We start from the raw sequence: 10,033 nt of genomic DNA, 5'->3' as shown, positions 1-10,033 counted from the left end.
TCCATTTGCTTGTTGTAAGAACTTCAAAAAAAATTGTGGTTGTTATATCTTCCTCCCCCACCCCCCGGTTTTTTTTGTGTGTGTTTGTGGGTGAATTAATTTGTTTATTTTTTTAGCTCCCACCAATAAGTGAGAACATGTGGTATTTCTTTTTCTCTGCCTGACTCGTTTCACTTAATATTATTCTTTCAAGGTCCATCCATGTTGTTGCAAATGGCAGTATTTCATTCGTTTTTATAGCTGAGTAGTATTCCATTGTGTAGATATGCCACATTTTCCGTATCCACTCATCCGATGATGGACATTTGGGCTGATTCCAGCTCTTGGCTATTGTGAAGAGTGCTGCAATGAACATTGGAATGGAAATCATCAAGTCGAAGGTATACCTGTTCATTCTTGAGCTTTTTACCAAAAGCCACTGCAGTATTCTGAATACAACCACATGTTAAGATTATGCAGTCAGCCTCAAGAAAGGCTGGAAAACAGGGTAGGCTGGAAGTTTCAAAGACAGGGATCTTATTCTGCGTAAGAGTTGGTTATTTGGCAATGAGCAAAGTTTCAGGATAGGAACAGTTCTGAAATTCTTACACAGGGCTCCATTGCATCCAGGATCCAAGATCCAGAGCCCCTGAAATGCCTTATGAGTATCAGATCCCCAAAGCCACAAATATCCCAGAAAGTTCCTCTCTAACCTAACCTAACTTGTACACAAGACCCAAAGGTCCAGAGAGAACAAATGACTTTCAAGGTCATGAAACTAATGAGCCAGAACAAAAAAAAAAAGGTCTCCTGATTCCCAGTCCCGTGCTTTTTCCCTGACATCACACTTCCTCTTACACTTCCTTCCCTGGGCAAGACTTATCTGGCCAGTGGTAACAGAGATGAAAAAGTCTTTGTGTGGTTTAGATGACAACTTAAAAGAAAAAGAAAACCTAATGGGCCAGTCACAGCTGACTCTGATAGCATCAAGGAGGAGTTCAAGCTAGTGATATTATTGTTGTGTAAGCTTGAGCATGGAAGCTCACTATGAATGAGGAATCTGGATAGTCCCCTCTAAGAAATTAGCAGGCACACTGTTCTGAGAAGTGCTCAGGATCCAGCTGCAGTGTTATTACAGAGCTGTCAGGAAAGCTCAGTGCCCAAGGTGGTGAATGTATCCGGGGTGCTCCCTGCTACCACCCCGCCTCTATAGCGTGCACTGCCAAGTCTGGTCAATTGTTTGACAAGGCAGCTGTGTGCGTGCCTGTTAATTACACTTTGGGGCACCAAAGTGCAGTGTCAGGCAGCTGCCTAGAATATCAAAAGGCTGCTAGTGGCATAGGCCAGCTATAAGTGCTCTCTTCAGAGAAGTCCATACAGCAGCTGACTCTTCCTCCCACCATCACCCCCTGCTCACTGTCTCTGCCAACAAAACCCCTTTTAAGGTCCTATTATGAAGGCTGAAATGACATATTTTCAGAGTTAGGTTAGAATCTATAATGGAACCAGTGTTGCTGATCTTTCTGTCATGCCTGGATGGGATGAATGTGAATCTTATATTTGTGCCTCTCCTAATGGTGATATCTCCTTTAAAGCAGTATACCCTTTGAATTAATATATTAGCCCATCTGATTAAAATTAGTTGGAACTACTAAGGTTACTTCCAAAATAATGATAGATAACCCTTACGTGGGGCTCCATATGTGCCCAGCACTTTATATAACATAATTCATTTACTCTTCACAACAACCCCAGGTGAGTGCTATTATTATCCCCATTTTACAGATGAGGAGACTGAGACTCAAGGGTGAAGTAATTTGTCTGTATTACAAAGCCAGTACACAGCAGAGCTGGTATTCAAAACTCCATGCTCTTGATGACTATATTATAAAACAAAACAAAGCTAACAAACAAAGCTAATGATCTAGGCCCATCATCCAACATTTATCCAGCATCTGTAATGTGCATACATTTGTTCTTTTGTTCTACTCAGTGCTTTTAGAGTTAAGTCAATTTTCTGTGACTCTACTAAGTACAAGGGGGGGAATACTCACTTCTGAATAGGGTGGTCAAAGAGGGGTTCATGGAGGAGGCAGATTTTGAGTTGTACCTTGAAAGATAGGTTCATTTCTGCCTATCAGACACTTGGGGAGTCAGAGAGGGTAGGGTATATCAGGCAAAGGGACCAAGTGAGCAAATTCACGCAGGTAGAAATGTTCATAGGAAATAAGTAAAGCTTGAGGCTGGGGTACTGATGATGTGCCTAGATCACAAAGAGATTTAGCCCCAACATGAAGGATGAAATGATATACTGGTGAGGAAGAGGAGGAGAGATGGAGTATGTGAATGTGTGTGTGTGTGTGTGTATGTGTGTGTGTGTGTGTGTGTAAAATAAGGAAAAATTGGAGAAGCTGGTGCTTATTCACTCACAATTTGTTTTCTCTCCCACCTCCTCCCCCCATGACTCTACTGTCCATCACATGAATAACTCACTGCAAGCAAAGGCTTGATGCTGCTGCATTCACAATTCTCTGCAAGTTAAAATTCAGGTCATTACAAGTTTTTTCTTGTGCCCTCCTCAAAACAGGATTAAACTTCTTATGGAATTCTAATGACCAATGGAATGTTCTAGCTTAATGAAAGCCCCCTGAAATGCAGCCACATCAGCGCATTTTCTATCATTGCAAAGCTTACTTCCTTTTACCCCCAAGTGTTTTTTTTCCTTTCATAAAAATTAAGGTATAGTTTACCTATAAAGTAAAATTCATCTTTTGTTATATTAGCTCTATGAGTGTTGACAAACCACCAACAAAATCAAGATATAGAACAGTTTCATCACCCCACAAATTTTCCACCTGCTGCCCCTTTGTAGTCAACTCCTGTCCACACCCAGCAGCTCCTAGAAACCGCTGATCTATTTCCACATAAGTGAAATCATACAGTATGCAGCATTTTAAACCTGGCTTTTTTCACTTAGCATAAAGCTGTTGAGTTTCATCCGTGTTGTTATGTTTATGTGCATCAACTTTTTTTTTTCTTTGTGGCTGGCCAATAAGGGGATCTGAACCTTTGACCTTAGTATTACAAGATTGCACGCTCACCTGCTGAGCCAACTGGGCAGCCTTGTTATGTGAATCAGGTGGTTTTTTGTTTTTGTTTTTTTCATTTTTATTGCTAAGTAGTATTCCATTTTCTGAATGTACTGTAATTTTTTTAACCATTCACCAGTTGTAAGACATTTGAATGGTTTCCAGTTTTTAGTAGTTATAAATAAAGCTGCTACAAACATTTGTACACAGGTTTTTGTATGAATATAAAAACCTTCACTTTACTTGGGTAAATACTTATCTGATAGAAGGTTTGCAACTCTGAAAACTCAATAATAGAAAACAACCCAATTTTAATAAAACAGCCCAAACATTTGAACAGACTTCACCAAAGACTATACAGATAGCATATAAGCACATGAAAAGATGCTCAACATCATTAGTTGTTAGGACAATGCAAATTAAATCCAAAATGATACACCACTATAGACCTATTAAAATATCAAAATGTTTAAAAACTTACAATACCAAGTGCTGGTAAGAGCACAGAGCAACAGGAACTCTCAAACACCGGTGATAGGAGTGAAAAATGGTAAGACTACTTTGGAAAACTGTTTAGCAGTTTCTTATGAAGTTAAATACAAACCTACCATACGATCCAGCAATCCCACTCCTAGGTATTTACCCGAGCGTTTTTAATTGCATTTTTCTGGATGAAATTTTCTTTCCTGCCTTCTTAATCAGAGTAGAGTGAATATAATCTAATTATTGTTTGATGACTTGAATTTAACATTATGAGCACTATTAGATTATACTGGGATCCTGCTTTCATGTCTGTCTTCCAAAAAAAAAAAAAAAGCTGTTTCTACTTTATGCTATTTTATGGGCTAAGTGCTAGGAATACATATAGAGAGGCAAGCTAGTTCCTATCTTAGAGGTGGAGATACACTCAAGGTTATTATGGCCCACAGGCTATTTGCCCCTCCACTTGGTGGCCTCACACTGCTGAGCTTTTCTCAGTTTTTGTATTGTCTTTTAAAATTCTACTCCACCCTTGCATTCGAGCCTTTGGCTGTTATTGCTCCTGGTTCTTAGTGGATCTGCTGCTAATAGCCTCTCCTCTAATTTGCTGTGGACCAGCAAGCCAGATAACGAAGTCTATTAGAACTGTGTACCAAATAAGGTTACTGACTAAAGTTAGGATCTGACTGCCTCTCCTGATGCTTCTACAGGGTAAAGTCCATGGTCTTTGCGATAGTTATTTTGACCTTTCAAAGGCCTTCTTTGTTTCCTTCCAGGTTCTAGCCATCTTCCAGAAAGGCCACTTAAGATTACAGGAAGTCTAAACTATAAATAAAGAGGATGTTACCACAGTTCACTTCTATCTAATCTGTTGAAATGTTTGTTCTATCTCCACGCTGTGCAGAAGGATGAGTAAGCCTTATAACCTAGGGGAACTAAGTTTGTACAAACCTAATGTAGTTAGCAACAGAACAACAGAGAACAAGCCATTAATGCAAAGAACAAAAGCAAGGCCTGTTAGAACAAGAAAGTGAGTGAAGAAAAAATATATACCAAGTTCCACCTCCTACACGCAGAAGCCTCTATTTTTCATTGGGACTGCTGTATTTCAGAGAAAGTGTGCATATCCCATCTCCTATCCATCTTGAACGGAAAGTCATTCAGCACAAGCACCAGCATCGCACTATAATGTGCATTTGTCCTAGATTTCAGTGACTTTGTGACCTCATAGAGGAGCAGAACTGCAATTAAAATTTAGCAGTAGAAACAGCTGTTCTAATAGATGCTTTTTTTAAAAGTAAGTCTGCAGAAAATAAAGCTAAAATAAAGAAACCACTTACCTTCTAAAAACCCTTTGCTCCACCAAACCCAATAGAAACGTCCATTGTCTTCTTTTTTAAAAATCAGCAAGTTTTGGGCAAGGTCTGCTAGCAAAAGGAATCTAAAACTTATCTTTGCTTTGTGCCAAATACATTGTCTCAAATACATCAGGAACTTCCATTCCAAGGAAGGGTTCAGTCACTTGCTGAATAAAATGATTTCCCACAGCACAGGAAATGAGGAGATTGGATATTCTATCAGATGGGCAACTGAACAAACAGGGCTCCAGGTGGCTGATGTCACAGGGATGAAAGCACCCAGGGGAATAAGTAGGCTTCTGGGTTTCAATGACCTTTTCTTCATCAGCATCTGACACAATATAATTGCATTTCCACCACGATAGCAGGACTTTTCCAACCAACCCCCAGATAATAATCTCTTCTAATATAATGTAGTTTCTTTAGAAGGACATAAGTTATTGTGATATTGAGCTATTTATTTCCTTCCCTTTAATTATCTCTCTTTAACCTTAGTCTTTAAAATAAAATCTCTCTCTCTCTCTTTCTTGGGCAGTTCCAGCAACGGTGTCAAATATTGAAGGAAACGGACCCCTATTATTGCTATGAAAGATTTTAAAAGGTTGAGAAATTTATTTTGTCAGTTTTAGTTTAATAAAAATTAACTATGCCATTTACCCTTCTGAGAAAAATCATTTCCAGGCTCTGCTACTGACGTAATTGCATGTTTTTGAAAAAAAAAATTCTCTAAATGATTTTGTGTCAGCAAAATGACTTACAGCATTCACCAATCATAAAAAATGGTTTATTTATGTTGTCTGCACTTACATAGCTCTCTATGCAACATCAAGTTTCTCCAATTAAATAAAACAACATTTTATACTTAGGGGAGCAGCCATATTCTTTCCTGGGTTGAGCACTACCCTTAAATCACATTAAGGATTTATTGTCAGTTCTTTTAAGTGTGGTTATGTGGTTATGTTTTTGTAAGAATCCTTATATTTAGAAACACATGTATGAAACAGTAGAATGTCTGGGATTTGCTTCAAAATAACACGGGGAAAATGGGGCATGAGAGCAAATGAGATTGTCCATAAGATGACAATTGCCACAGCAGGGTTATGGATATATGAGGAGTCATCATATTTTCTGTTTACTTTTGTATATGTTTAACATTTTCCGTAGTAAAAAGTTAAAAACCCTTTAATCACTGTGATTCCTAACAAAGTATCAACTCCTCAATCTGTCTTTCAAAGCCTTTGTTAAGCTTTGCATTTGCAAAGCTAATTTTTAAACCTAGTCGCTACCTGTTCCCACTCATGCAACCCATCCACCAACCAAACTGGACTACTCACAATCGCTGAACATACCTGGTACGTCCCCACTTCTGGATTTTAGCACATTTGATTCCTTCTGCCAGAAGTGGCTTACCCTTCCCACCTCAATCTCTACCTGTCAAATTTCATCTAGTCCATAGCAAATGCCACTTGTTCCATGAAGGCTTTCATTACTCCCTCACTGGAAATCAAATCTCTCCCTACCATAATCCCTTCATGTTGTCTGTTTAAATAATTATTAAATGATTACCTCATTAGGTAAGGTATAAACTTAATAGTAAATTGTTCACACAAAATAATGATTTGATGTGGTTCAGTGTCAAAATGGTATTATATCAAAATTTTATTGAATACCTACCTGACATATAGCACTGTGATTTATTCTTGGAGCATTATATAAAGAATGGAATTTGGTTCTGCAATATTATGATATGTAGATACAGATATAGATATGGGTTTTCATCTACGGTTCCTGGCTCATAACTCCAATAACCCTTCTTTTGTTATAACGGTGGGACACATTAGGCCTCAGGAGCAGGCCTCTGAAAACCAAGTCTTTCTCTCTGACCTCCTCCTGCCCTCCTTTCACCTGCTCTTTTGTCTCCCTGAGACAAGCCATAGAAACTAGAATCCTCCTTTCCCACGGCGGGTCATAGAAACCAGCCCTGAAGCCAGCCATAAAGCCCTAATCTTTCTGTTTTGGAGCTGGCCATAAATTCTCTGGCCCACCTTGTCTAATTGTAGGTCACAGGACCCCTATTCCAGAAGTGGCCCTGCCCCCTGCCAGAGAACAAGGAATGCTGCACAGAGAGGTCAAGAAGAACCTGAACAAACAGGCCTTGCTGGGTTTCCCCACCCAGGCTGTTAGTGTTAGATCAGACCCTTTTTGTCCAATCACATTTGTACAGGATTGTCCCTGCTTCAATCATGCCTACCTAATGAAGTCGCCATAAAAGACCCAAGAGGATGGGATACAGAGAGCTTCCGGATAGCTGAACTTATTTGCCTGCTGGGAGGGTGGCGCACCCCAACTCCACAGGAGCAAAGCTCCTGGGACCCTTCCAGATCTCACTCTATGTATCTCTTTATTTGCTATTTCATTGTATCCTTTAAAATATCCTTTGTAATAAACTGGTAAACATAAGTAACTGTTTTCCTGAGTTCTGTGAGCTGCTCCAGCAAACTAATGAAACCCAAGGAGGGGGTTGTGGAAACCCTGATTTATAGCTGGTTGGTCAGAAGTGCCAGAGGCCTGGTCTTATGACTGACATCTGAAGTGAGGGGCAGTCTTAGGACTGAGCCCTCAACCTGTGGGTTCTGATGCTATCTCCAGGTAGACTGTGTCCAAATTATATTGAAGAACACCCCACTGGTGCCCACTGGAGAATTGCTTGAGTGCTTGCTAGCTAGTGGGGAAAAATCCCCAAGCATTTGGTCACAGAAGTCGGTCTTCTGTGTTAGTTGCTGCTAAGTAAGAATATAAGAAACACACTTGGGTGTTTGTTTTTTTCCCATTCACTCTTACAGGTCCCAAATCAGATATACCTTCACTTAACTTTTAATAAAGAATTTGAATGATGGAAGGGAAAGCATGATATTATCAATAATATCGATAATATCAATAATACGCTAGTCATAACCATTTGTACAGACATAATCTCTATCACTCCAGAGCTTTCAAACTAAGCCTCAAAATACATGCAGATGGGACAGACCCAGGTAGACAACAAAAGTGCTCATATTTCAAGAATAAGCCACATTTGACATGAGAAATTTTCTCATGATACAATACTAAGTTGAAAAACGAAAAGGGCCATGAAAAATGATTGCATTGTACAATACTGAGTACACTACTAATTATCCTGATTTAAGCATCACATATTGCTCGCAGGTATTGATATTCAACTCTGTACCCCACAGATATGTACAATCAACTATGTTTCAATTAAAAGAAAGAGAGTGAGAAGGATACTAAACTGTTTATGTAATATGATCCTGATTTTTGTAAGAAAAAAATCTGTGTATCTATATATATATGGAAAAAAAAGAAAAAGGACATACCAAAAAAAAGTTAACAGTGGTTATCTCTAGGCAATTAAATGAGAGGTGATTTCTCTTTTTGTTTTATGGTATCTCTAAATTTTTTACAGTAAGCAGCTATATATACATAGTCAGGAAGAAATGATGATTTAAAAGTATATTTAGAAAATTAAATCACTTCTTTGTGCCTTATACCAAATGGATTAAATACTTAAATCTAAAATACTAGAACCTTAAAAATACTAAAAGAAAATATGGATGAATTTTAAAAATAATTTCAGGGTGTGAAAGACCTAATCCAAGCCATAAAAGCAAATATTGATGAATTTTATTATATAATGTAAAAAAATACTGTATCGCAAAAAAATCATCATTAGGAAATCAAAAGACAAACTGGAAAATCATAGCAACAGGCTCCCAGAGCTCTCAGTGCAGTGCCCGCCACAGCCCCGGTGCCTCTCTCCACTCCAACATGGCAAAAATCTCCAGCCCTACAGAGACTGAACAGTGCACTGAATCCCTGATTGCTGTTTTCCAGAGGTATGCTGGAAAGGATGGGAACTTCAAACTCTCCAAGTCAGAGTTCCAAAGCTTCATGAATATTGAACTGGCTGCCTTCACAAAGAACCAGAAGGACCCCAGAGTCCTTGATTGCATGATGAACAAACTGGACCTCAATCTGATGGGCAGCTAGATTTCCAAGAATTTCTTAATATTATTGCTGGCCTGGCTGTGGCTTGTCATGACTCCTTTATGAAGGCTACCCCTTCGGACAAGCATCCCTGAGGCCCCCTGGATCTGGTATCCCAACCCATCCTTTCCTCCCAGCCTCCCAGCCATCTCCCCTCACAGCCCACACCTGCCCTGAGCCCAGCACACCCTGATGCCATTCAGCCACTCCTGCTGGGAGTAATAAAACAATATGGTTTAAAAAAGAAAACAAAATCATAGCAACACATAACACAAAGGTCTAGTCTCCTTAATATATAAAGTGCCCCTACATATCAATAAGACTAAGACCAACAACCCAATTAAAAACTGAGCAATGGATAAGTATAGATAATTTACCAAAAAAGGACATACAAATTTCTCTTAAATATATGAAATATGTTCAATCTTATAAGAGAAATGCAAATTAAATCTAGAATATGTGAATCTATGATATATTAAAATAAATAAAGATTTAAAAATATTGATAACACATTCTGTTGCAAAAGTGTGGAGAAATTGGCACTCCCACACATTGCTGGTGTGATTAATAATTATTTTGATCTCAATAGAGACAATTTGGTAATTTCTGTCAAAACTAAAAATGTGTTGGGCCAGCCCGGTGGTGCACTGGAGAGTGCGCCGCTTGGGAGCATGGTGGCGCTCCCGCTGAGGGTTCGGATCCCATGTGGAGACCGGTTCCCGCTCACTGGCTGAGCGCGGTGCGGGCGCGACACCGAGGGTTGCAATCCCGTTGCTGGTCCCTGGTATGGGTGCGACACCAAGGGTTGCGATCCCATTACCGGTCAGTAAAAAAGACAAAAAGGAAAAAAAAAAAACTAAAAATGTGTCTACCCTTTGACCCAGCAATTTCTTTTTGAGTTATTTAACTTACAGATATAATCCCACATGTGCAAAAAGACTTTCAAAGATAGGCATTAGAACAATGTTTGTAATAGCAAAAGGTTGGAAACTATCCAGATGTCCATCAGCAAATTATGGTTTATTCATACAATGAATCAGGCATTTCTTTTTTTTTTTTTTTTTCTTTTTGTCTTTTTTC

At 39.1% G+C, this 10,033-nt stretch overlaps 1 pseudogene; it reads left to right on the top strand.

Annotated features, from left to right (window-relative positions):
• Positions 1-8,734: 8,734 nt before the first annotated feature.
• On the top strand, positions 8,735-9,048 carry LOC103587837 (annotated as a pseudogene).
• The last annotated feature ends 985 nt before the right edge of the window (positions 9,049-10,033 follow it).

The sequence above is a fragment of the Galeopterus variegatus genome, unplaced genomic scaffold (assembly GCF_000696425.1).
Source record: "Galeopterus variegatus unplaced genomic scaffold, G_variegatus-3.0.2 Scaffold492, whole genome shotgun sequence".
NCBI lineage: Eukaryota > Metazoa > Chordata > Mammalia > Dermoptera > Cynocephalidae > Galeopterus > Galeopterus variegatus.
Note: the sequence above shows the minus strand (reverse complement) of the source record. Positions and strands in the feature narration are given on the sequence as shown.